Source organism: Rattus norvegicus, chromosome 15, assembly GCF_021556685.1.
Source record: "Rattus norvegicus strain SHRSP/BbbUtx chromosome 15, alternate assembly SHRSP_T2T, whole genome shotgun sequence".
Classification (NCBI taxonomy): Eukaryota; Metazoa; Chordata; class Mammalia; order Rodentia; family Muridae; genus Rattus; species Rattus norvegicus.
The window spans coordinates 23,861,793-23,887,957 of record NC_141548.1 but is presented as its reverse complement, the minus strand read 5'-3'; the positions used below and the strand labels follow the sequence as shown (position 1 = coordinate 23,887,957).

Here is a 26,165-nt window from a genome sequence, read left to right as displayed (position 1 = left end):
GTGAGGTCATAGCCTTCCTGACCCAAGCATTTGTCCCAACCTCTGCATCTTGGTGCGTTTGGGGACCAGGCTTTCAGATCTGAAGATCCAAATCCTCACAGTCCTCCAAGGTGGCGTGTCCACTGAAGGGTGGCTTGGCCTTTAGACTCCAGAGACAGAGAGAGGGCCGGCTCTAAGGTAAGAAGTGGGGGTAATAGGAAAAGCAGAACGCTGTGGTACTTGAGAAGTCTCACTGGAAAGGCATAGTCCATGAGTTACTTTCCATCAGGACTCACTAAGTTAGCTCTCCTGTCAACTCAAGTCTGTCCATCCACCGTTTTCCTTACTCCAACCCCCAAGTTGGTTGATTATGCCATAACATGTCCACACTTAGCATGTTATGCAACCCTTTCCAAGTTGTACAGGTTTGAGAAAGGAAATTGATTTGATTTTCTTGACTGAGACAAGAAACTACCTTTGACTGGCATTCCGCCCCCCGCCCCCAATCCCCAACCCCTTACTCATTTGCCTGAAGAGTGGGACTGTGCTCTGAACAAGGGGGACTAGAGGTGCTGGTCCACTTAGCCAAGAGCCAGGCTGTGTCCTCAGTTAGGCTGACCATTCCAGGCGAGCATGCAGAGGTAGTGTGCACACGCAAGCTTCCAAAGGCTCTTTACCTTAATAGAACAAAAGGCTTCCTGTTCCCCAAGGATTAGTGCAAATCATGGTGCTAAGAGGGGAGGGGGAAACTAAGTAAAGGGTGCTCTCTGGAGGAGGGACAGGCGTGTTAATAAATAATATTGAAGGGGCTGGGGATTTAGCTCAGTGGTAGAGCGCTTTCCTAGGAAGCACAAGGCCCTGGGTTCGGTCCCCAGCTCCGAAAAAAAGAACCAAAAAAAAAAATATTGAAACGAAAGGAGACATATTAGATGTGTTTCTGAAGGTCACAAGGCTCGTGGACTTGGAATGGGACAAGCTATTTCTAGGTTCCTGACTGACTCACTCCGGGAGCCATTTTGTTAAGATAGGCATTTGCTTATGACTTAATAGAATTGCAAGAAAGCGGAGGGAACATTGAAAATATAAGAAGGAAATGGCGCTGCTGAGACTGCATGCAGGTTCAGATGGAGAGGATACGAAGAGACACGTTATTGCCGTTAGCTGAAATTGGAAAGGGTAGGCTGATGGAGGGGTCCTAGTTCAAATCCTGGCTCTGAGGTTGTGCCTGCTCTCAAACTTCAGTATCTCTGGGTATATCCAGGTGTCTTTGGGGGAAGCCCACGAGCCCCCCTTGGACTCGCTTAGGGTATCTGCTTCCTGGACTCTCATGAAGACTTGAGCGCTTACCTTGGTAAGTGCTTTGCTCTGCGTCTCAGAAAAAAGGAACTCTGGAGGAATGGATGAGGTGTCTCTAACTGGGTTGTAGAAAGCAAGGATACAAACCACTCCACAAGGACAGATGGCGGCGCTGCAGGCTTTAGTGCCCTGATGGTGTATCTGCTATACAGTGCTGCAACAGTGACAGTGGCACAAGGCACACAGCCCTTCCCCCGTTGTCCTCGATTCCGGGCATTGCCCATCTGCTTGGTCTTTGCTGATGTAATCATGGGTCCTCATGGTTAGTGCCAGCATCTAGGTCATGCATTCCCTGGCTTACTGATGCTTCAGGGCATATGTACCGCCATGCAGAAGGAGGAAGCTACCTGACTTCATTTCTAAAGTTGTAGTTTATGCTAAGGTTGGAAGACACGTGAGTAAACACCATCTATTAGGTAAGGGAGAGGGCCAAGTGGTTATTTTCCCAAGAGTCCCAGGGGCCATGATGAGGTTAGCTTGTTCAAGTTCTTTTCCTCTGATTTCATGGATTAAAGATTTAGAAGTAATAAACTGGGAGCATGCCTGCAGTCTCAGCTTGTAGGTAGGAGTCTGAGGCGGGAGTCTGAGGCAGGTAGTGAGTTCTAGGTCAGCCTGGGCTGCGTTGGAAGACCCTGTCTCAAAAGCAAACAAAACAAAATAAAACAAACAAACAAACAAAAAACAGAAAGCAAAACAAAACACAAAACAACACAATATAAACAGCTTACTGAAAAACAAGTAGTAAAAAAGTACTTATATATGAAGCGGTGGAACTGGGCTTTAAAATGAATATGCTGGGGTTGGGGATTTAGCTCAGTGGTAGAGCGCCTGCCTAGCAAGCGCAAGGCCCTGGGTTCGGTTCTCAGCTCTGGAAAAAAAGAATAAATAAAATGAATATGCCTGTGAGTTTCCGAACTGCTACACCCCAAGTCCACAGTACCCTGAATCCAGCACTATTTCTCTTTGTGCTTCCCAAGCCAGTGTCCTCCCATCTTCCTTTGGGAGGCGCTTTGAATTCTTCGAATGACCAGCAAGAGATGCCTGTTCACCTCTTACTGCCTTTCCTGTGTCACAGACTCCACTGTCAGAAGCCACACATTGAACAAAGCAGTTTCCTAGTTGCTCACTGCAAACCCAGGTGAAGTGTAAGGAAATTTGTTTTGGAAGATTTAAAAAGAAAGAAAGAAAGAAAGAAAGAAAGAAAGAAAGAAAGAAAGAAAGAAAGAAAGATTACTGCCTTGACAAGTAAAGACCAAAAAGTGTTCTGAGGCTTCTGGGCGATTTTGAACTCTACACTAAAAAGTCCAAGGTTCTCAGAAATAAAGGAGGGGTGTAGCATTGGAGGAGGAAAAAAGAAAGAAAATGAAAGGAAAGGACGGAAGAAAAAAAAAGGAAAGAAAGAAACCTGTGGGAACTATTGGATGTGTCTGTTTATTCCCCTGTCAAGGGTTTATTGATTGAGTGAGCTCTCCTATAGCTTGGGCCACCTTTGATCTGCCAGGGAGAAATTGGGGCTGGGATTTTGGCGGAAGGGAGGGGAGGGAGGAGGTTACGGAAGAATCTGGAATGTAATGGCTCTTGTTATCTGTAGTGGCCAGAGACACTCCTGACCTGGGCCATCCAGAGCTGTTGCCAGGGAGCAGGGGGAGCACTGACAGGAGAGAGCCCCCAGCTCTGGCCTTCCCAGTAGGGACGGCACTTAGAGCTGGGCTAGGGATTTCTTGCCGCTAATAGATTTGTTTCTTTAGAGGCAGATAAGTAAAGAAAGCGATGACTTTTAAGTGAATAGTTCCCTTGCACAGCAGGGCTGGTTAGTGTCAGTCAGTTCAGTGGCAGGGAATACCAGTGGGGTGGCTTTGAGGCCCCCCTTCCCCACTCCCCTTCTCCCCAGTCTACAAAGCCCAGACACCAGCCCCCTCTGCTCCTGGTGGATGGCCAACGCTTGTCTGAAAGCCGTTTAAGTAATTGCTCATAATTGCATGGTTCCCCTGACTGAGCTCTTACCTCTCCACCCCTGAAATTAAAAGGGGCCAAAGATGTGTGACCTTTTTCTAATGGGATGGGTGCTGGAACAAAGGGACTCGAGGAGGAGGCCCCAGGCCCTTATCTGGGCTCATCTCTGACAGCTGGAAGCCTGGGGGAGTCAGAATTGTCCTTTGTCAAGTTGGAGAGGAGTGGAGGCTGAGGGGGATGATCCTCCTCCCCTAATCTCACAGCTCCCTGTGCTCTCTGCCTGGTCACCTTCTCACCCCCTCCTTCCTCCACTCCAGAGAAACATAAATCTTTTCCCTCTTAATTCTGAAGAAGAAGGAAAAAAAAAAAGTTAGGCACATTTGCTGGGCAGTGTCCTGTGGCAGGTCTTGACTCCCCGCTGTGGATAATTCACTGAAGTTCTCTGAGCCCGCCCTTCACCTGACAATCACTCACAATGAGATAATGCTACTGTCAGAGGGACGAGGTCCGGGATTCTCCAGGTGGGTCCGCAGATCATCATTTCTGATGTCATCCCAACTCCCCTCTTCTTAACTGGTTAGCTGGCGTGGGACTGAGTCCAGGTCCTGGTCAGTTTATAACCTAGGTTCAGATTCACAGTACCAGGGTTTCAGTGGTTGAGGCAGGAGGACCATAGGTGCACAGCCAGTCTTGGCTCTTCTGTGAGACCCTTTAAAAAAGCCTAAGTAGAGAATGGAGCACCCCTGTATCTCCCTCACTGCTTTGCAAATCTGGTTACCTTGGCAACACCCAGGCAGCTTTTAATCATTGACACGCAAATTCCGAATGCAGACTACGGTTGATTCAGTCTGTGTACAGATCCAGGTGTCAATATTTTCTTTCTTTTTCCTTTTCTGTGGAACATGTGGTGCTCATGTGGGGGGTCAGAAGCCATCCACTGGGTTTGAGAGAGTCTCTGTTCGTTTTTTACCACTGTGTTTGGCAGCCTAGCTGGCCCGCAGTCTTCCGTCTCTCTACCTCTCATCTCCCAGTATGAGCCTTGAGATGATAGAAACATGTCATAGCTCCAGGGGATTTGGACTCGCACCGATTTGCTAGACCTTACCACCAGTGTTTAGTCCCGGACTGACACCGTGCGCTCACTGAGGAGGTGCAGATGCGTGGGTGGCGCAAGTCTCTCCTTGCCTCACCTTCCTCCTCTGTGAAATGAGGGCTCAGCTCGAACAGTAAGTGGTGCTCACCCAGCTGCACGCAGCCAGAGAGATGGTTTAGTCAGCAAAGCGCTTGCTTTGCCAGGGCCATAATCTGAATTTGATCCCTAGAACCCATGGAAAAGGCCAGGCTAGCTGGTGTGTGCGCTTGTGATCCCAGAAGTGCTGAGGCAGCCGACAGATCTATCTCTGAAGCTCGTTGGCCATCTGCTGCAGCCTACTTGATGAAGTTCCAAACCAGTGAGAGACCTTATCTCAAAGGAAAGGGTGGGAGACACCCAAGAAATGACACTCAGGGTTGTCCTCTGATCTCTACATACGTGAACACATATGTACCCCTCCACATTCACCTGCACACATATGTATGAAGCCCATACATATATGTGCAACTCCTCTCACATACAAAAGGATCATAAGTCATAAAGGCCTGGCAGAGAATGGTGCCAACTTCCCTCTCCTCTTGTGTGTTGTATGTGTGTGTGTACATATGTGTGTATGTGCTATATGCATATGTACACAAGTGTATTTGTACAGTGCATGTGCACATGGAAGCCAGTTTCCAATGTTGGACGTCTTCCTTTATTGTTCTCTACTGAATTTTCTGAAATACCATGGATACCTCATTGAACCTGGAGTTTGCCATTTTGGTTAGTCTGGCTGGCTAGCCAGCCCCCAGGACCCTTTTGTTTCTGCCTCTCAGCTCTAGGGCTGTGGATGCATGCTGCCACACCAGGCTTCTGTGAAGTGCTGTGAATCAGACCTCAGGCCTGAAGCTTGCACAGCAGGTGATGTACCTACTGAACCCTCTCCCCAGTGCCCAACCTGCCCTTTTGTCATCAGTAAAAGTCACACTGGGGTCCAGGAGACATTCACTTGGAAACCAGCAGCTTGCAGGCTCATTCAGGCTTCTGGCCTATACAGTGCCTTTTCCACCCCGAGAATTCTGCCACCTCTGTTAACTTCAGGAATCCCAGCATAGCCTGTCCTTGAGGGCTCTGTGTGTCCTGAGTCACTTTGTCCTCTTGTCCTCCAATTCGCCTCAAACGGTGGGGCACAGCTTACGCACTCACTCCCACCAGATTCTGGCCCTGGAAAATTCTGCTGACAAACAAAATGGAGGCAACGTGGAAAAAAACGGTGCCCCGGTTTGAGTTTGGGCTGTTAGAGTTAATGACCTGTCAGCATTTCCATTCGGAGCCTCTATTTCGGGGGATGTATAACCAACGATAAACATGCTCTCCGGGCTGAACCTTGGCACTTGTGATTTCAGCCCGAGAACACATGTGTGCTGGTGTGTGCATGTGTTTTTACAAGATGAGAGGGGGGAAAATCAGTTAGCCATTTTAAAGCTAAGGGTGGTGAGAAGCAGGGTGGGGGCTGGTAATTGGTAGCATATGCACGGCTGACGCTGCCAGGACCTGGAATCACTGAGTCGCTTTGCCCCCCAGTCAGGGATATGGAGGGTGGAGAAGTAATTCTGTGCCTTCATTCTGTGCAAGCCATACTAATTGACAAAGTAAAAATCCATATGTAAGGGGTAAAATACAGGCAAAGGTAGCTTCTCTAAGAGCAGGAATTGACTTAAGATCAAAGGCTTTAGGGCCCAGAAGCCAAAGGATCAAAACAGTAGCTTACACAGAGTAGTCTCTCTCCCTTACTCTTCTTGCTCAGTGATGAGAAGAGGTTGGAAGAGGGAAGACAGACGGTTTTGGTTTTTAATGACATTTCCAGTTGTCAGGGTGTGTGGTTGGTGGGGAAACTGTCGTTTCCTTTTGAATAGAGAGTGTCAGAAGACCACTAAAAGTTTAGGTCTAATGAGATTAGATGACAGTATCCTATGTAAGTACCGAGATAATCAATAGAATGGAGGCATCAATCAATCCACAACACTCAAAACTCCAAGCCCTAGAACTGGGTATGGTGGCCTACACCTGTAATCCCAGCACTTGGGAAATGGAGGCAGGAGGATCATGATGAGTTCTGGGCCAGCACAGGCTGTGTAGCAAGATTCAGCCACAAACAAACAAACAAACAAACAAACAAACAAACAAACAAGAGAAGTTGTGAAGCCTAACGCTGTCACTGTGTTTTAAAGGGCACGTAAACTCTCATGTTCTGTGTCTGCCGTGATTTTCAGATTCCGTTAAACCAAAGTGTTAGAATGACTGGCCTTAAACACACCCACAGAAACTAGGCCCCCAAAGTCAGAAAACAGTTTTCTCCAAAGACCTGCCCATGAATCAGAAGCCACTGTGGGGAAGCCCTAAGGAGAGCACAGGTAGCATGCTTTAAAGTTTCCATTTTTAGTGATGGTCGCACCTTCTAGCAAAGGACAGGGCAGGTTCCAGACTCATTTCCCCTCATACCTACCCAATGGCCCAGCCCTGTGGCTGCTGCTGGCGGTAGTGTCAGTGCTCAGCGCTGAGGCCGAGAGCCCACACCTCAAATGCCTTCCTTCTGCTTGGCTCTCTGTTCAACACCCTGTCCACCCCCCCCATTTTCTTTTTCTTTCAGTTCATTTCTTCAAGCCTTCCAGAGACTTCTCTCCCTGTGCAATCTTCACTCTCTTCTTCTCTGCATAGATGATTCTAGACTCTCATTCTAGCCTGAGCTCACCGGCAGACCATGATTCTAGACTCTCATTCTAGCCTGAGCTCACCAGCAGACCATGATTCTAGACTCTCATTCTAGCCTGAGCTCACTGGCGGACCAAATCTGCACGAACATTCATCTATTTTGTTGTGTGGCCCAAGGAATAAGATTGATATTTATCATTTAACTTTATTTGTTTAACTTTACTTAAAGCTTTTGGTGGGAATGTTGTTTTGAGACTAGGTCTCATTCTGTAGTCCAGGCTGGCCTAGAGCTCCCCATGTAGCCCAGGTTGGCCTGAAACTCACGATCCTTCCTGCCCAGTCTTCTAAGCACTGGGTGACAGGCATGTAAAACTATCACGTTATATTTTTAAATGGTCAATCAAAAGGATACGACTTCATGAAGTGTTAAGTATAACATGAAATCCAGATTCCAGTGTCCATAAGCAAAGGTTGATCTGTATGCAGCCAAGGTCATTCTTTTTTATATAGGCCACCGTTTCATTCAAATTACAATGGCAGCGTTAAGTCATCCTGATGGTGATTTTTAGCAAAAGAACCTAATCTGTTTTCCCTTTGGTAAAGCACATCTGTGTCTCTCTGTGTCTCTGTCTTCTCTCTCTCTCTCTCTCTCTCTCTCTCTCTCTCTCTCTCTCTCTCTCTCTGTCCTTCTCTCTCTGTGTGTATGCACGTGTGAGGACCTCTGTATTTGTGTGAGTACATGGGTGTGTATAAGCCAGAAGTCAACTTTCCTCAAGAGTTATATCCACCTTGACCTTTGACACAGTCCTGGGCTTCTAGTCAGGCTGTCTGTCCATGAAGTTAGGGATCTGCTTGTGTCTCCTTCCCCAGGATGGCATGTGTGCGAGCATACTGCCCCATACAGCTTCTCCTGTGGATCCGGAGGGTTAAACTGGGGTCCTCATGCTTGCAGGAAAGGCTGACTCAGCCATCTCTCCCACTCTCCCTCTCTCCAGCTTCTAGTCCCATCCGTTCTCTTGCTACGTTTTAGTCTCTCGACAGCACTTGTCATTGGTTATAAATTATGTTATTTTCTTTTTTTTATATGAGTCCTCATCTGTCTGCCCGTTTCCTAGAAACTCTGGAAGACAGAGCTTTTCTGTCTAATTTGAAGTTACGTGGCACAAAATGTAACTGGACAGTCAGCATTTTTATACCCAATGAGGCCATACATGGGTAGATATAAGCTCTTGGACCAGATTATTGCCTTTGAAGCTTGAATACCACGTGGATTCATCAATTCATTGATTCATTCATTAATTGTACAGAAGGCCTAGAGGGAGACAGCCTTGCGTTTTTGGTGTATCCATTCATTTGATTTCAATACTTGACCCACCAAGACTTCTGTTTTCCTCTGAGTCTCCTGTCTGGGGAGGCCTGTCTCCGGTCCTGTCCCATCCTCCCTTGATGACAGCACACGGGGCTGTGTTGCCCAAGACTCTAAATCTCCAAGAGGAATGAATGACCGGCTGCCTTCCCCCAGGAGGAGGCATCTGTCCTCAGTTTTGTTCACTCAAGCACAACCTTTGCTCCCGTTTCTGCCCTAAACCGTCTCTGCTCCCCTCCTTCCTTCACGGGGCCTGCTTGCCCCTGCGGCCTCCCACTCACACCTGCAAATCTCGTTCACACGGCATCCGATTCATCCTTGGCCTGTGAGCAGGCAAGGAGGGCGGGAGCCCGGCGCACACGTTTCCTCTTCCTCCTCCTCTTTCCTGCCTTCCCTGCAGATGGGTTTCTGTGAAGGACTCTCCAAGCTTTTTCCCTGGGGTGGAAACTTGGTCTACTAACGGTGCCTGTGGAGTAGGAGGATGTAAGCCCCCTTGATATTTGAATGGCTCTCAATTCCTGGTGATGATTGGAAGGCAACTGCCCACCCTTCGTTTACTTAACAATTACTCACAGAATGTAATGTTGCAAGATCTCCGATCTGGACCTGTAGGGGAGAATACAATTCCCCTCCAAAGGGGCTCAACCCCTTCCCTTGTGTACTAGGGCGAAGGGTCCACTTCTAATACTTACCTAACTTGCGGTTACTTTCAGTCTGGACTTTCCCAGGCTAGATCTGCTGTAAAATGTACTTTCTCGTTGTAAAAATTATGTACCCTGAAATTGATTAGTCTGGTCACTCTTCCTGTAATACTACAGCAGGGAAAGTTGGTCTATTTTGATACCTTTTTTAATCTCTTGATGGACTGTCAAATTGTCCTCTGAGCAGTAAGAAGAAGGGGGATGCTGTCAGGGTGGGAGAAGGCCAGGGATGGTGGCAAGAGATGTTGGGCAGGACCGATGGGGGACTGGGATGAGACGAAATCGGGTGATCCTGGTCAGTTCTCTGGCTTACTGGATGAAGAATCGGGGCAACTCTCTTGTGTCACCTCTATCCCCCTCCTGGTTCTGGTTTTAAATACGGGTCTGTGCGTGTTCCCGAAGGGCCCCTGAGAACACCAGAGTAGAAAGTTCACGTAGAGGGTAATGCCATTTATGTTGGCCACCTGGCAACCCCAGGCACCGAGAAAAGCTGCAGGCCCATGCGGATGCTTCATAAACATCATTTAACGTTTAATGGAGGGAAGAGACCAGTAAATGTGCTTGTGGTTGGCAAGAGGAGTGGGAATCTGATCCCCTCTTTCTGACATTTAAACCCTGACTTTTTTTTTCCCCACACACACTAAAACACATACAGCCAAGGAGAACAGATGAGCTGCATATTGGAGGGTCAGTAAAGCAATTCATTAAGAGGGCAGAAATCCTGTTCTTGTTGTTCAATGGGCAATCAAAACACCAACCCTGCAGTACAGAGGCGGATAGACCCGCTAACACTAAAGAGAAGCTTTGACCAGTAACTGGACGGGAGCAAAGGAAGGCCCTGCCCTTCTTTTCTTCCCAACTCCTGACCCTCCCTTGTTCCAGAGATGCTGTGTACAGATCAGTGTCCGTGAATTACAGGTGTGTATGTATCACCTGTGGGCCTTTTAAAATCCAGATGTGGACCCGAGAGGCCTCAACTGGGCTGGACTCCTGCATCTCTAACAAGCATCCAGGTGCCGCTGTGCCGTTGAACTGGGCTCTGCATTAAGTAGAGAAGCCTCAGAAAACACTCTTGAGTCTGAGTAGCTTGCTTTCTCTTAGCCTGAGGTCGACGCAGAAACAAATGACTTTTTCTTTTCTCTTTCCTTCTTTCTTTCTTTCCTTCTTTCTTTCTTTCTTTTCTTTTTTTTTAAAGATTTGTCTTATGTGACCATTGGAAGAGGAACAGGTGAAAGGCTCCGGTGACCCAAGTCCATATTTTGGGTATTAACTAACCTGTGCTTCAGGGCAAGAAGTTTGTATCGCTCTCATCTGGGGTAAAGTGTGCTATTTCCTGGGACCTTTTGTTCTTCTTGGAATCCAAGGTGATGGCACATCTGAGACAAGACACATCTCAGCCTTGATGAAGGACGGGATAAAATGACAGACGCTCCTTGTGTGATTATCATACCAACCTGAACAGGTCAGCAGGTGATAGAAATTAAGGAAGACAGGCTGTTGCCCTGCATATAGTGATTTTGTTGCCCCAAGTGAGGAGTCATTGTTTCGTCGTCGGGCAAAACCAGCTTTGGTCTAAGTGTCTGTTTCACCGTCCCCACTGGTGCTGAGCATTCTCCAGTGTGGACATTAGCTAATCTGGTTTGTTGGTTCCCTGGTCTAGTGAGAACAGAATAAACAAGGAGAAGGCAGACTGTAATGGCTGGAGCATCGACGTGAAGAGAGCCAGATGTTTAAGACTTAAAGAAGAAGCATCAACTATAAAATAGAATACAAGAGGGATCCAAAGCCAAAGATAGGCAGTTAAATAAATCCCACAGGGAGTCATCTTTCCTGTTAAATGGCCCCATGAATACAGACTACTAAGAATGAGTTCTAGTGAAGGGGATTCAACGTCGTGTAATCATATGTAAGAACCATACATCTGTAAGCTTTTGGCTTCAGTTATTTTTGGTATGTCTAGTCCAAGTGTCTCCATTTTTGTTGTTGGTTATGACAGAGGGTCTGGGTAAAAAGACCACTGACTCTAAACTCATGGTCCTCCTGTTTCGGTTCCCTGGTGCCAGGGCTCCTTGCACCCGCTGCCAAATCCACTGAGGCTTTAATTCAATTCTGGCAACTTCCTCCTTTGTCTCTGAACAGTTTTGTTTGGAGACACACCACTGATTGTCATCTGGTGATTTGATCTTGATGGCCTCCGGTAGCTGTGATGAGATCTGCTCCTTTTGACTGATGTGACCCCACATTGAAGGGGAAGGGACAGATAACAGGAGTAAATGACAACTGTTTTGGGGGTCATATCCAAGCAACTAAGTGGTGTCAAAGAGGTAGCTTTAGAAAGTGTTTACTTAGAGTCTATTCTTAAGTTTAATTCTGTCAGAGGATCGAGTGTGTGTGTGTGTGTGTGTGTGTGTGTGTGTGTGTGTGTGTGTGTGTGTTGGGTTCCTAGAAAAAAAGAATTTCTTTTGAATTTTTTTCCCAGCCCGGAATCCTTCACAGCTTCCAATGGGTCTGAATTACTATTCTACATTTGTTGCCATCTCTTGAATGTGTTGGTTACTATGGCCATATACATTAGTCTCTTCCCATCTCTGCTTAAGAGGGATATAGGTGATGATGTATTTGGGACTAAGTTTTCATTAGATATCTTGATTGATATCAGGGATGCCTTTAGGCACAACAAGGTTCAAGGACTGTGAAACAAGCAATCTCTGGGAGCAAAAGAAGAGAGCTAGTCTTGGTCACTTTAGGTAATACGTGTAAGGTCAAAGATACCTTCCTACTGGTCTTAAAAAAAGAGTGAGGACTGTTCAGCTACACAGCTACTATGCTGCAGGCCCCTTCTCTTCACTCTTACTCCACTGTCGATGTTTCTGTTACTTTACCACAGCCACTGTGGAGCACTGTCATTCTAGCATGGCCTCCTAGTGTTGTCCCTCCTTCCTGCTTTCAGCTTGTCTTTTCTGCATCCTCTTTTGGACCTCACTTTTTTTCTCTATTCCCCCTCTCTTTTCTAAACAGTGAGATCAAACACTCCAAGGTGATGGTGTTCAGCCAAAAGCCATCTGAGTTGAACCTTCTATGAGTCACTGACCAGCTTGTGGTCTGATTAGCCGTGGCACAACCTACCATAATAGTGCCTAATCACAACATCCCCCTCTGGTAGGTAAAAGGCAGTTTCATATACATAGATTCATATACATGAATATACATAGATTCATATACATATACATAGATGGGGGGAAGTTACTGAAGAAATTATGACTCAATTTTCATTATGAATTTTAAATTCCATTTAGAAGAAATTATGGTTCAAGTTCATAGTCTATGGTATAAAGAGTGGGTTAGTTAACATGAAGTAAGGTAGGATGACTCAGACATGGGTCTCCATTGATTGCCTGTCTAAACCTGTCTTTTTCTTCTTTTGTTGTAATAAGAGTCTGGATTTTGTTGCCATATGAAGCTACATAGTGGGGAAGAGTGTTGAGACCCCAGAGTCATGAAAGTGAATTTTGCTGTTTGCTTCTCGGTGATCAATTTGGCAGGAGCATGTGACCTAATTCTGACTAGTAAAGCAAGAACAAATTTCTGGGACTTATTTTTCCTGCTCATAAAACAATATGTGGTCACCTTCCAACTTAACAATCCCGCTTTTCAGAACTTACCCCTGGGAAATGAAAACATGTCTACACAAAGCCTGTTTGTGAATGTTTATAACAACATTATTCATAAATAGTGCAGACTGGAAGTAGTCCAGATGTCCATTAGCTGGTATATGAATAAACAAGTTATGGTATATTTATACAATGAAATATGATTTGTCAATAAAACAGGACAAGCTATTTATATATGCTACAATATAGATGAGTATCAGATGCACTGTGCTTAATGAAAGAAGCCAGACACAAAAAAGTGCCCCCAGTGTGTGATTTCATTTATATCATGTCTTTGCAAAGGCAAGCTTTAGGGACCAAACTTTTCCAGGTGCTAGTGAGGAGAGACTTGACCCTGAGCAGATACCAGGAAACTTGTGCCACAACGGGAATGTTATATCTTGATTGTTACACCACTGTATATACATTTGTCAAACTCACCAAATCGTACATTTAAAAATAGTCATTTTTACCATATTCAACTTATGTACCTATAAACACAGCTTTAACAAAACAGAAGGTGTACGGGGATGGAGCCATGTCACTTCTGGACGAGGAAAGGGAGCTTCACTTCGAAGGTCATAGCATACTGCATATGGTACACAGGAAGGAAACCTTAAGCTGCTTTGTGAAAAATATTAATTCCTTATTACTTAGGCCAGGTGAACCAGTCTTTCTGCCCAGGGATCCCATCCTCAGTGAGGCATGAGTTAGTTGTGTGGGAAGAACAGTGGATGGAGCCTGGGGACTCTCATGGTGGTCCCCAAAGGGGATAGGAACTCCCACAGGAAAACCAGCAGAGTCAACGAACTTGCACCTTTGAGTCTCTCAGAGTCTTAACCACCAACCAAAAAGCATTCATGGGCTGGACATTGGCCTCTCTACACATATGTAGCAGATATGCAGCTTGGTCTTCATGTGGGTCCTGAACAACTGAAGTGGGGTGGGGGTAGCTCAAAAGCTGTTGCCTGTATGTGGAATATGTTCTTCTAGCTGGACCTCAGTGTGAGAGGATGCGCCTAGCCCTGCAGAGACTTGATGTGCCAGGGTAGAGGGTACCCAGGGTGACATCCACCTGCTCAGAAGAGAAGGGGAGGGGAGATTGTAGAAGGATTGTGGAAGGGAGTGACTAAGAGGGGGACACGGGGCAGGCTGGCAGTGAGTGGAATATAAAGTAAATAAGTTTTAAAAAAATTGTCTCTGACTGGAGGGAGGGGGTTTGCAGTCATTTTTCCATCAGAACAGTATTTTGAACATGGTAGAAACTCACTGTAGCTTCAAGCACGTAGTACCACGCCTATAGACACTGTGAACATGCCTGTGTGTGCAAATGTGCACATATATGCAGTTCTGTGTAGAGGCCAGAGGTCAACAGACGTGTCTTCTTTAGTTGTTGTTTATTTATTCTGACACAGTCTCTCACTGAACCTTGAGTTTACTGTTTGGCTAGACTGGCTGGCCAGCAATCTCCAGGTCCTTCTGTATTCCCCTTTCCAGAACAAGGACTATAGCCACAAGCTGCAGTTGGCTTTTCTATGTAGATGCTGGGAACTGAACTCAGGTCCTCAGGCCTAAGCAGCAAATGTGCTGTTGACTGAACCACCTCCCCAATACCCCCACTTATGCCTTGACTGTCTCAGTTTGTGCTTTTCAGTCCATACAGAAGAAGTTTCTGTTTTCCTGTTTTCCTTAGTTATCTGAAATGCACGCAGCTGCTTACAGGAGGCCTTGGGCTGTTGGAGGGTAATGTTCTAGAAATCCAAAGTGCTTGGGGCACCAATAGATTGTCCTTTCTACAGAAGCCTGGTATTTGTCACTCCAGTTTATCTTTTGACTGAGGGCACCATATGTTAATATGTTAGTTGGGATATGAGAGTTCACAGAGCACAGCAGTGATTTCTGCCTGGTCAGTGAAACTAGAGACTCACCTTCAAAAATCTTGGTGAGAAAGTAAGCTGGGAGCCAGGCATGGTGCCACCTGCTTGGGTTGCCAACAGCGGGCAGGTGGAAGGAAGTTGGAATTCAAGCTCATTCTTGGTTATATAGAAATTTAAGTCTGGACTGAGTTACAATACCCTGTTTCTCAAACCAACCAAGTAAACAGCAGGAAGCTGGGGACGTAGTTGGGCTAGCATATGCAACACCCAGGCTTTTATTCCTAACACAACTGCAGACAAAATAAGACAACAGAAAAAGTTAGTGAGAATGGCCAAACCTTGTCATCATCTGGCATCTAGGATGTCAGTCTAGAGACACTGGATTTTATGAATTGAGGCTAGAGGTTGGTCTGTCTTATCCTGGCTTCAGATCCAAGGAAGTAGGACTATCAAAAGTTTACATAAATGACCCAAAGTAGATATAAACAATGACCAATGTGAGTAGGAAGCTCTTCAACTACTCTTACAATTCTGTGTCAAGAATCTCAAACACATAGACGGACAGATTGTGGGGAGCCCAGCCCCAGTGGATACATCTATGCTACAACTCCTGTGTCCACGGCTCAGGGAATGCTGTGGGAGAGAGAGTGAAAAGATTATAAGAGCCAGAGGCCCAGGAAGTCTGCTGCGAAGTAGTCTCTCATAGAAATGTCTGCATAAACAATATCTCAACACTGGCAATATCAACAGACACTCTAACTCAAAATAGGGGAAATCTCGTGGGGTCCCACCATTAGACAAGGAACTGCAGGCAACTGATGACTGAAGAGAGAGGGAGAGTTAGACTCTCCCAGGGTTGACCTCCTAACTGATTGTCTAATACAAGAGACCCTGTGGAAAGAAAGAAAGGGAGGAAGGAAGGAAGGAAGGAAGGAAGGAAGGAAGGAAGGGAAGAAGGTAGGAAGGAAGGAAGGAAGGGAAGAAGGTAGGAAGGAAGGAAGGAAGAAGGAAGGAAGGGAAGAAGGAAGGAAGGAAGGAAGAAGGAAAGAAGGAAGGAAGGAAGGGAAGAAGGTAGGAAGGAAGGAAGGAAGAAGGAAAGAAAGAAAGAGGGAAAGGAGAGAGGGAAAGGAAGGAAAGAAAGAGAAAGAAAGAAGGGAAGGAAGGAAAGAAAGGAAGAAGGGAGAGAGAGAAAAAGAGAAGAGGAAGAGGAGGAGGAGGAAGGAGGAGGAAGGAGGAAGAGGAGGAGGCAGAAAAGGAGGAGGTAAAGGAGGAGGAGGAGGAAGAGGAGAAGAAGAATCCTGTTATAGATCTAAAGAGAGTCCTACAGACCGAGCCTATATGTTGTCACGTAGTTTAGTGAAAGTAAGACATCATTCTGGATGGGCAAATTCTTGTTCTGTCTTTCCTGCCTCTCTCAATTTTAGTGACCTTTCTTTTTCTGGTCAATCGTGTAGTCCCTGGTTTTCTAACACCTTCAGGAGTGTTCTGCTGTGTCTGGGCAATGGCTCATCTCATAGACCTTTCTGTGTCTCCTTTCCAGCCACAGGAACCAGCAGTGGATGCTGGGCAATGAGAGCCCTGCTCAAGGCACCAAAACCTGCTGGGCAATGAGAGCCCTGCTCAAGGCACCAAAACCTGCTAGGTTGTTTCTGCAGGAACATCTGAGACTTTGAAAACGGTGAGCTCTGCTTGCCCGTGTGCTGGGATTGGCTAGGTTTTGTGGACTCTTGATTTTATTCAGTACTTATGGCCTTCTCTAAAAATTAAGTATGTAAATGAATGCATACTTAGGGTGGGAACTCAGATATTTGTAAGAGCTGGCAAAGTACTGTAATACTGCAGAGACTAACTCTAAGTATCTAGTCGCCAGACACACTGCTCTAATGCCACCGCCTCACCACAAACACACATTTACCACACTTAGCCATCTATATATTAAGGAGTAGAAATATTTCCAGAGTCCAGCTCCTCGGTCCTTATATTTCAAGCCTTCTTTGTCCGTGAGGATCTGTGAGATAACTCAGCCAGTGATGATACTCAGCTAACAGACTTAGGTTACTTTGCACAGTGGGATGTGTTTAGATCCTAACATGACTGTTGGCTTTGTTCCTCAGACCAGTGGTTCTCAACCATTCTTACGATGTGACCCTTTAATACAATTCCTCGTGTTTTGATGTCTTACAACCATAAAATTATTTCATTGCTACTTCATAACTGTAATTTTGCTATCGTTATAAATTGTAATGTAAATATCTGTTTTCCAATGCTCTTAGGTGACCCCTATGTAAACATGATTGGACATCCCCAAAGGGTCTTAACCCACAGGTTGAGTTAAGTTAACACACATACACACACACACACACACACACACACACACACACACACACATTTGAAAGTTTTATAAACTATCCCAAAGTCTTGGAAGACACCTGTTCCAGACAGGAGTTTTGGTGTAAACTCCCAGCTCTGATTTAATTAGGTTAAACTCCTCTACTACACCACCTGCCTGGTAGTCATGTGGAATTCACATGCTATATACATCAGGGCCTCAGACGGTTGAGGGAAGGAATAAGAGGACAGACCTTAGTTTTAAGAACCAGTTCACAGGGACCTGAGTGAGGAGGTGGGACTCCGAATTTGGGTTGAGCGTTCCTTTTGCCAGCTTTCATTCGAGTCTAGTGTGATAATTCACACCGATTGTTTTTTTTTCCCCCTTGCTTCTCTTCGGGTATTTGAAATTGATTTAATGATCCACATGATTGAAGGCTATTAGTGTGGTCTGAGAGTCTTTTCCAGGCAGGAGGCTCTGGGTGAGCTTGCTAGGCAGTGTCCTTGGAGGCTACCATCACACCAAGGCTAATTTCTCACTCAGCACTACTCAATCCATATCACACGAGTGATAGTGAGGAAATTCGTAGATTCACTCACCAACTCAATCGTTTCTCACTCTGTTCCACGCCTGTCGTTGGTGCCACTGTTTGAGTGGATATCTACTTTTCCTTAGATCAGTAGAGAAGTCTCTTATAGACAAGGAGCAGAGAAAAGAAATCAGGGAGTAAGTGAATTCACCCTGAAGGTTCACAGACACACACAAGGGAAGAGACGCTGTCCCCAGAAAACATTAGCGACGGGACAGTACTAAGAATGGTGTCTAACACCCAGAAAGGATGTACAACAGTGGCGAGGAGGATGCAGAGAAGTGTGAGACTTAGAAATATCACTGTTCATGACAGAAGAGGGAGTTAAAGCAGGTGAGGGATTCTGAGGCTGAGGTGGGATTCTGGGACTCTGCCAAGGCTTCAGGCTAGAGTGTCATGCAATTCTCCTTTGCTACAAGTTCAAGACACCTTGGAAGCTCCAGATTCTAAGAATCAGACATTCAGACAATTACATGCGAGTTCCTCATGTTGATGGTCTGGGATTGTTCTAAAAATTAGCATCTGCCCTCTCCTTGGCTCTGGGGGGAGTTTGTGAGCATTAATGATTTCCGTGAGAAGCGTTTAACTTCCTTGGAAATGATCTCTCAACAATGCGTTTTCCTCTCGTGATGACATAGCAAGCCGCTTACTCTGTGCTGTTGATTTAGAATAATTGAAATTTTGGGCGGTGAAAAGAATTTGAGTGGTTTGATGGTAGACTAAAGTAAAATCTTGAGTCTCGTTCTCTCTCTTATGTGTTTGAGTGATAAGTAAGTAGGCAGACAGCCTTGCTGTGACTTCTAAGGAAGCATTCCTTGATATTTTCTCAGTAAGCCTTCCAGCAGCACGCAACCTGGTTTTTGTTTCAGAAACATCTGGATTCGTAGTGAGTGATTCATGCAGCCTGATGTGCTACTATTGTCTTGCTTTTTTTAAATCACTGTGAAATTCCCTTCGCCACCTACCCCATGGGCGACGCTTTCATTTAGAACCATTTCCTCCTTACGTAGGCTCCCACTCGCTTATGGGATATTCAAGATTCACCAATGCCCTGAAATAGGATTATTTCAATACCAAGCGTGGATGGTTCTTTTTTTTTTTTTTTTTTAAATTTAGAGAATACTTTATTAGTTTTTGTAATCAAACCCACGTAGGTAAGACCTTACAAATTTAATACAGTGCATTACCCCTGTACAAATGGAAAAAACTTAAGTTCAACATTTCTAGACCAATATGGCTGTTAATTTCTGTACAGTGCCAACTCAACACAGTAAACGGGGATACTTTTTTCCAAAGTTGACAGCACAGCTAAAGTTTCAAAAAATTCAAATTATATATCTGTATATATATATTTATATTTATATAAAAAGACCAATAATAGCAGTGTGTTATGCATCAACAGCAGCAACAGCTTTTCCAGATTCTGCAGTCATCTGAACAAAACTGTAGAGACATCCAGCACACTCCATTAAAAAAAAAAAAAGTAAAAAAACAAAACCAGAGAAAACAGCACAGTTCTGTTACTCTTGTGGTACCTGGCACCATTTTTTTTTAAATTAGCTTCTCAATCATCATCTGGAAAGAAAACATTCTGAGCAACATCATTAAAAACAGCTCTGATAAAGCACGGTCACTACTACGTGTCATAAAGCAGGTACAAGCTATTTTACATCCACAGAGGTATGATACAGTACTGTCCTACATCTATAATACTAGAGGATACAATTTAAAAGGCATTATTTGAGACTTGATTCTACTTTTCCAGCAGAGGGCCCAAAGGATGGTGTGACACAGCTTTGTAAAGAAACATACTCTAGACAGGATTTCCTTTCACTAGTGGCACAGTTCTAAGGATTCATTCTCTCCATGAATGTCAGCTAAAACCGTTATTAAAAAAATGAAATATCCCTAGAACAAAACCGTATAACCACCGGATTCACATGAAGATGACCTAGTGGAGACAAGCTGGACCTCACCTTACCAACAAGCTATCAAATCTGTTATGTTTAAACAGTGAGACCTCCAAGGAAGGAGATGCCAAGTAGTGCTTCAAAGATTCCCACAATCAAACACAGCATCCTTTTCAACAGAAGCAGAAGCTCATCTGAATATGCTCAAGGATGCTGACATCAACATTTAATCATCTCCTCACTCATCCAGGAAGAAGGGGAGATCAGTTACTACTGTACTTTATTGTGTTCAACCAAATCACCATGTTACAAAAATAGCAAGCTGCCATAATAAAAAATAAGGCTCCTCTATCCAGCACCAGATAGCATCATTTTACTTTCAAGCCTAGAAATTGCACACTTGTATATAAACCAACCGAAGATGAGGATTGAGAGTTCATCTTGGTGGATTTTTCCTTTGATGAATATGAAGTGTCCTTCCTTATCTTTTTTGATGACTTTTAATTGAAAATTGATTTTATTTGATATTAGAATGGCTACTCCAGCTTGCTTCTTCTGACCATTTGCTTGGAAAGTTGTTTTCCAGCCTTTCACTCTGAGGTAGTGTCTGTCTTTGTCTCTGAGGTGTGTTTCCTGTAGGCAGCAGAATGCAGGGTCCTCGTTGCGTATCCAGTTTGTTAATCTATGTCTTTTTATTGGGGAGTTGAGGCCATTGATGTTGAGAGATATTAAGGAATAGTGATTATTGCTTCCTGTTATATTCATATTTGGATGTGAGGTTATGTTTGTGTGCTTTTCTTCTCTTTGTTTTGTTGCCAAGATGATTAGTTTCTTGCTTCTTCTAGGGTATAGCTTGCCTCCTTATATTGGGCTTTACCCTTTATTATCCTTTGTAGTGCTGGATTTGTAGAAAGATATTGTGTAAATTTGGTTTTGTCATGGAATATCTTGGTTTCTCCATCAATGTTAATTGAGAGTTTTGCAGGATACAGTAACCTGGGCTGGCATTTGTGGTCTCTTAGGGTCTGTATGACATCTGTCCAGGATCTTCTGGCCTTCATAGTTTCTGGCGAAAAGTCTGGTGTGATTCTGATAGGTCTGCCTTTATATGTTACTTGACCTTTTTCCCTTACTGCTTTTAATATTCTTTCTTTATTTTGTGCGTTTGGTGTTTTGACAATTATGTGACAGGAGGTGTTTCTTTTCTGGTCCAATCTATTTGGAGTTCTGTAGGCTTCTTGTATGCCTATGGGTATCTCTTTTTTTAGGTTAGGGAAGTTTTCTTCTATGATTTTGTTGAAGATATTTACTGGTCCTTTGAGCTGGGAGTCTTCACTCTCTTCTATACCTATTATCCTTAGGTTTGATCTTCTCATTGAGTCCTGGATTTCCTGTATGTTTTGGACCAGTAGCTTTTTCTGCTTTACATTATCTTTGACAGTTGAGTCAATGATTTCTATGGAATCTTCTGCTCCCGAGATTCTCTCTTCCATCTCTTGTATTCTGTTGGTGAAGCTTGTATCTACAGCTCCTTGTCTTTTCTTTTGATTTTCTATGTCCAGGGTTGTTTCCATGTGTTCTTTCTTGATTGCTTCTATTTCCATTTTTAATTCCTTCAACTGTTTGATTGTGTTTTCCTGGAATTTTTTCAGGGATTTTTGCGATTCCTCTCTGTAGGCTTCTACTTGTTCTCTAAGGGAGTTCTTTATGTCTTTCTTGAAGTCCTCCAGCATCATGATCAAATATGATTTTGAAACTAGATCTTGCTTTTCTGGTGTGTTTGGATATTCCGTGTTTGCTTTGGTGGGAGAATTGGGCTCCGATGATGCCATGTAGTCTTGGTTTCTGTTGCTTGGGTTCCTGCGCTTGCCTCTCGCCATCAGATTATCTCTAGTGTTACTTTGTTCTGCTATTTCTGACCGTGGCTAGACTGTCCTATAAGCCTGTGTGTCAGCAGTGCTGTAGACCTGTTTTCCTGTTTTCTTTCAGCCAGTTATGGGGACAGAGTGTTCTGCTTTCGGGCGTGTAGTTTTTCCTCTCTACAGGTCTTCAGCTGTTCCTGTGGGCCTGTGTCTTGAGTTCACCAGGCAGGTTTCTTGCTGGGGAAAAGTTGGTCCTACCTGTGGTTCCAAGGCTCAAGTTTGCTCGTGGGGTACTGCCTAAGTCCTCTCCGCGGCGGCAGCAACCGGGAAGATCTGCGCCGCTCTTTCCAGGAGCCTCCGTGCACCAGGGTTCCAGATGACGTTTGGTGTTTTCCTCTGGCGTCTGGATGTGCACAGAGTGCAGTCTCTTCTGGTCTCCCAGGCGTGTCTGCCTCTCTGAAGGTTTAGCTCTCCCTCCCACGGGATTTGGGTGCAGAGAACTGTTTATCCGGTCTGTTTCCTTCAGGTTCCGGCGGTGTCTCAGGCGCAGGGGTCCTGCCTCTCCTGGGCCCTCCCCTACGGGAACCCAGAGGCCTTATACAGTTGCCTCTTGGGCCAGGGATGTGGGCAGGGGTGGGCAGTGTTGGTGGTCTCCTCCGCTCTGCAGCCTCAGGAGTGCCCACCTGATCAGGCGGTGAGGTCTCTCTCCCACGGGGTTTGGGAGCAGAGAGCTGCTGCGGGCCGGGATCCGCGGGTGTGGATGGTTCTTCATTAGGAAGTCCTTTGTAAAACAGCGTGACAAATGGTGGCGGTGACAATGACAGCACCCAAATATGATTTTGTCATTGCCATTCTAAAAGAGAATCTTCAGGTAAATAAGAAGATTTCAGAAGGATGCAAGCCTCAAAGTGGTTTCAACTGGTTGATTGTGATTTTGAAATAGATTTAGCTGTTGAGGCCCCAACCTCTTGTAACCCTGGTGATGGAGAACTGCAGGAACCATGGGGGCCTCTTCTCCACACAGCTGCCACAGCTGTCTGAAACTCAATACGGGGAGAAAGTCACTTCACAGGTGGCAATGGACAATGTATCACCCGGAAGAAGAAAGATGATCCCCCCCCCACTTTTTTTTATAAATCTATAACGTTTAGGGAATGGCTGAAAGTCTTTTCAGATCTTGATCAAAACGGACACAGTTCAAAATGTTAGATACACAAAATCGAGGATAAAGAGACTGAAAAGGAGACTGACAGCTTGATGGATAAGCGGCTAGAACTGGAGGGAGGTTGCCAGCACCCACAGCAAGCCTGGTGGGTGTGGCCGTCCTTCCCCCAGCTTCCTCTGTGGTCTATAATCCTAGGGTTTCAGGCAGAGGGAGAATCCTTAAGTCAAGCCGGTCAGCTAGACTAGCGGAACCAATTAGCTCTGGGCTCCGTGAGAGACCCCACACCAGTAAATAAAGTGGTTCACCCCATCCCATGGGGCTCTCGCAGGCCAAGAGAAGGACATTGGCTTTCTCCTGTATGCCACGGGAAGTGCTTGTAGGTCTTTGAAGCACAGGGGCTGTGACGGGAACTAAATTACTTCAAAGGTTTGGAAGGGCATCCAAAAACTCAGTGATCAAGATTCATTATATTTTTAAAAAGGAAGTGAATGTAAAAGTTCCCGATGAACAAAATCCAGTCGTTCTTTTATGTTAAGTGAGACACTGAATGGAAGATTGGATAAATAAAGCATTCTAACTTTTAAATTGCGTGCCATTCTGAGAAGCCTGATGAGTTCTGTGTCGGGAGGGCTCCATTCCATCTGGAGCATTCGCTACCCTGTGTGAGGTGTGTCCACGCAGTACACACTGCCAGCCGGACGTTTCTCATTTGCTGCCTCCTCTACTCCTCCGTCTCCCTTCTGAATTTCTCTCCTCTACACACAACTTCTCTCTGCCCCAGCTTCTGTACCAGAGATTCCCGGTCTGCCACTCAGAAGCGCCATTTCATAGACACGAAGACTCTAGCCTCTTCTACCTATCTTAGGCAGGCTGCTTTTTGCCCCACCTTTCAGACTACTAGCTCTTCTTAGAGAGTCCTCTGAATTAGTCATGTTTTCATCAATCTGACGAATACCGGGTAGGAGGTGGGGGGCAGGGTCATGGGCGGGGTGGGGGGTGGGGGCAGGTGGGGGTGGTCTGGGAGCGGGGTGGGAGAGTGTGGTGGGTGATGGGGGTAGGGGGCAGGGTTTGGGGTCTGGGTTGGGGATTGGAGGTGGGAACAGGGGGTCGGGGGGGTAGCGGTTGGGGTGGGGTGGTGAGTGGGGATGGGAGGTCAGGGCTTGGGTGGTGGTGGGGGCCTGAGGTGATGGGTCAGGAGATAGTTTAAAGAGTGGAAATATTTATTTGGCTCACAGTTTTAGTGAGTGCTGACCAGCTCTGCTGTTTCTGGGCCTGAGATGAGAAGGACACATTGGATCAGAGCTGCTTACCTCATGGTAGTCGGGGAGCAGAGATGTGAACAGAAAAGGCTCCAGTAAGATACAAACCCCAGGAGTCACCTAACTCCTCCACCTAACCTCTGCCTCCTAACATTTCCAGCACCTTCTTAAATAGCACTGCATAGTGGTAACCAAGCCTGGAACCCGTGGGCCCATGGGGGCATTTCCTGTCCATAGTCTCACATCCTAGACACAACATTCTATCTGAGCACATTCTATCATATGGATGTCTTCCGTAGTTAGAGCTCCTTTTCTGATACGTCATTATAAACATTCCCATCCCTTCTGAATTGCTTATATCTTTATTATTATTATTATTATTATTATTATTATTATTATTATTATTATTAGTGAGGTAAGCTCAAGCTAGCTCAGACTCTAAGAGGCTCTCTTCTCTCTTAGCTTCCTGAAGGCTAAGATGTTTTCTGGTAGTTAGACTTCTGTTTACTGCCCCACCCATGGGGAGCCTTGCAGGTTTTCCTCCTTGGCCTCACCTCAGTCTCTCCCCAGAGACAATAACCAAGATTTACCTTGGTTGTGGTCTTTTAACCAGCCTTGGTCCACTCCACTCCTCTGTCTGGATTGCTGAAAAAGCCCTTCAAGTTGGTCTCCTGTCCTGGGTCTGTGTGACAAACATACTCTAGCCATGGTTTTTAGAATTTAGAGCTGCAGTCAGGTCAGGTCCTGACTGGGCCTGTCCCCGAATGGGGCCAGAGCCTGTTGTTCTGCTCTTGCGGATGATGCGTGATGTAGGAGCAAGTTTTAAAATGGAATCGAGCTTCGGGGCCTTGAGAGATGGCCTAGCAGTTGAGAGCACTGGCTGTTCTTTCAATCACCTGGGTTCACTTCCCAGTCCCCACATGGGAACTTACAACCGTCTGCAACTCCAGGTCCAGGGGATCTTATGCCTGATGTGTAATAGCTACACAAATGCTTCATGATCAATTTATACAAGGAAATGGAAGACCGGTACAGTCGTGATAAATCCGCAGCTCACGTCCAGGTAGACCACACCAGGCCAGTGCAGCTCCATGTGAGAAAGGTTTACTGTGGGGCAAAAGGGTTGATGGAGACAAAGGGGGGAAAGAGAGAGAAGAAGGGGCAAAGGTCAGGAAGGGTCTGCCTTTTATTTAGGCTGTGATGTAATCGCCAGCAGGTAAAGATGGGAGGTAAACCAAATGGATAATGGGAATGTATGGCCATTGCCATGGCAACAGATGTGTGGGTCCCTGTTGCCTATGGGTGACATCATCATCACCACCACCACCACCACCACCACCACCACCACCACCACCATCATCATCATCGCTGGCTTCAGAGGCGATCTGCAACCATAAAACCAGTTCCTGATACCAACCTGTACACTGAAAACTGTCAATCACTGATGAAAGCACATGTAAATTCTCCTGTGTGCACACATCAGAAGAATGGATCTTGCTAAGATATCTTAAGTATTTAAAGAAATCTATAAGTTAATGTAATCTGTGGCAACATTTTAACAAGACTTCCTATCATAAAGGTAAAACATCCTAAGATTTGCAAAGAGGCACAGAAGATCCTGAATAGTCCACAAAACATTGAGGGGCAGGGAACAAAGCTGGAGGAACCTGAAAATTTGACTTCAAAACGAACTAGGAAGCCATAGTTACGAAAATGGTACAGGATGGCATAAGACTAGTATTATAGGCCAAGGTCGGAACAGAGAGCCCCAAAGGAAGCCCACACTTAAGGAGAATTGAGCTTTATTTTTATTGTTGACAAAGAAGCACACAAGGGAAGGGCAATCACTTCAACAGACACAGTTGAAGAGAATTATGCACACACGAAGAAAATTTGAAAATTTACCCTTGTTCATGTAGGAAAAAATTTAGAGAAAGAAGCTACCTAACATTAGTCTGTAGAGTAAGTTTTGGAGATGACCCCAAAAGCACAGGCAAAAATAAATGAATAAAAATAAAAATAAAAAAATTAAAAAGGAAAATGAAAGAAAAGAAAGAAAAGAAAAATAGGCAAAATATATGAACCTAAATAGCTTTTTTTCTTAAGATTTTATTTTTTATGTATGTGAATACACTGTCATTCTCTTCAGACACACCAGAAAGTGAACTGGATTCCATTACAGATGGTTCTGAGCCACCATGTGGTTGCTGGGATTTGAACTCAGGACCTCTGAAAGAGCTGTCAGTGCTCTTAACCACTGAGCCATCTCTCCAGCCCCCTAAAAGGCTTTTTAATAGCAAAGGAAATAATAGACCAAATTTGTGGATATTCTATTCATCTAGCACAGTTGCCTGTACCTTAGGCAATCCAGTAGATAACACT

At 45.2% G+C, this 26,165-nt stretch overlaps 1 long non-coding RNA gene across 1 annotated transcript; it reads left to right on the top strand.

The window, feature by feature from the left end:
• Positions 1-23,174: 23,174 nt before the first annotated feature.
• LOC134481956 (uncharacterized) lies at positions 23,175-24,133 on the top strand. Its single transcript, XR_015639113.1, has 2 exons — positions 23,175-23,482; positions 23,760-24,133. It is a non-coding gene; the product is annotated as an uncharacterized LOC134481956 (long non-coding RNA).
• The last annotated feature ends 2,032 nt before the right edge of the window (positions 24,134-26,165 follow it).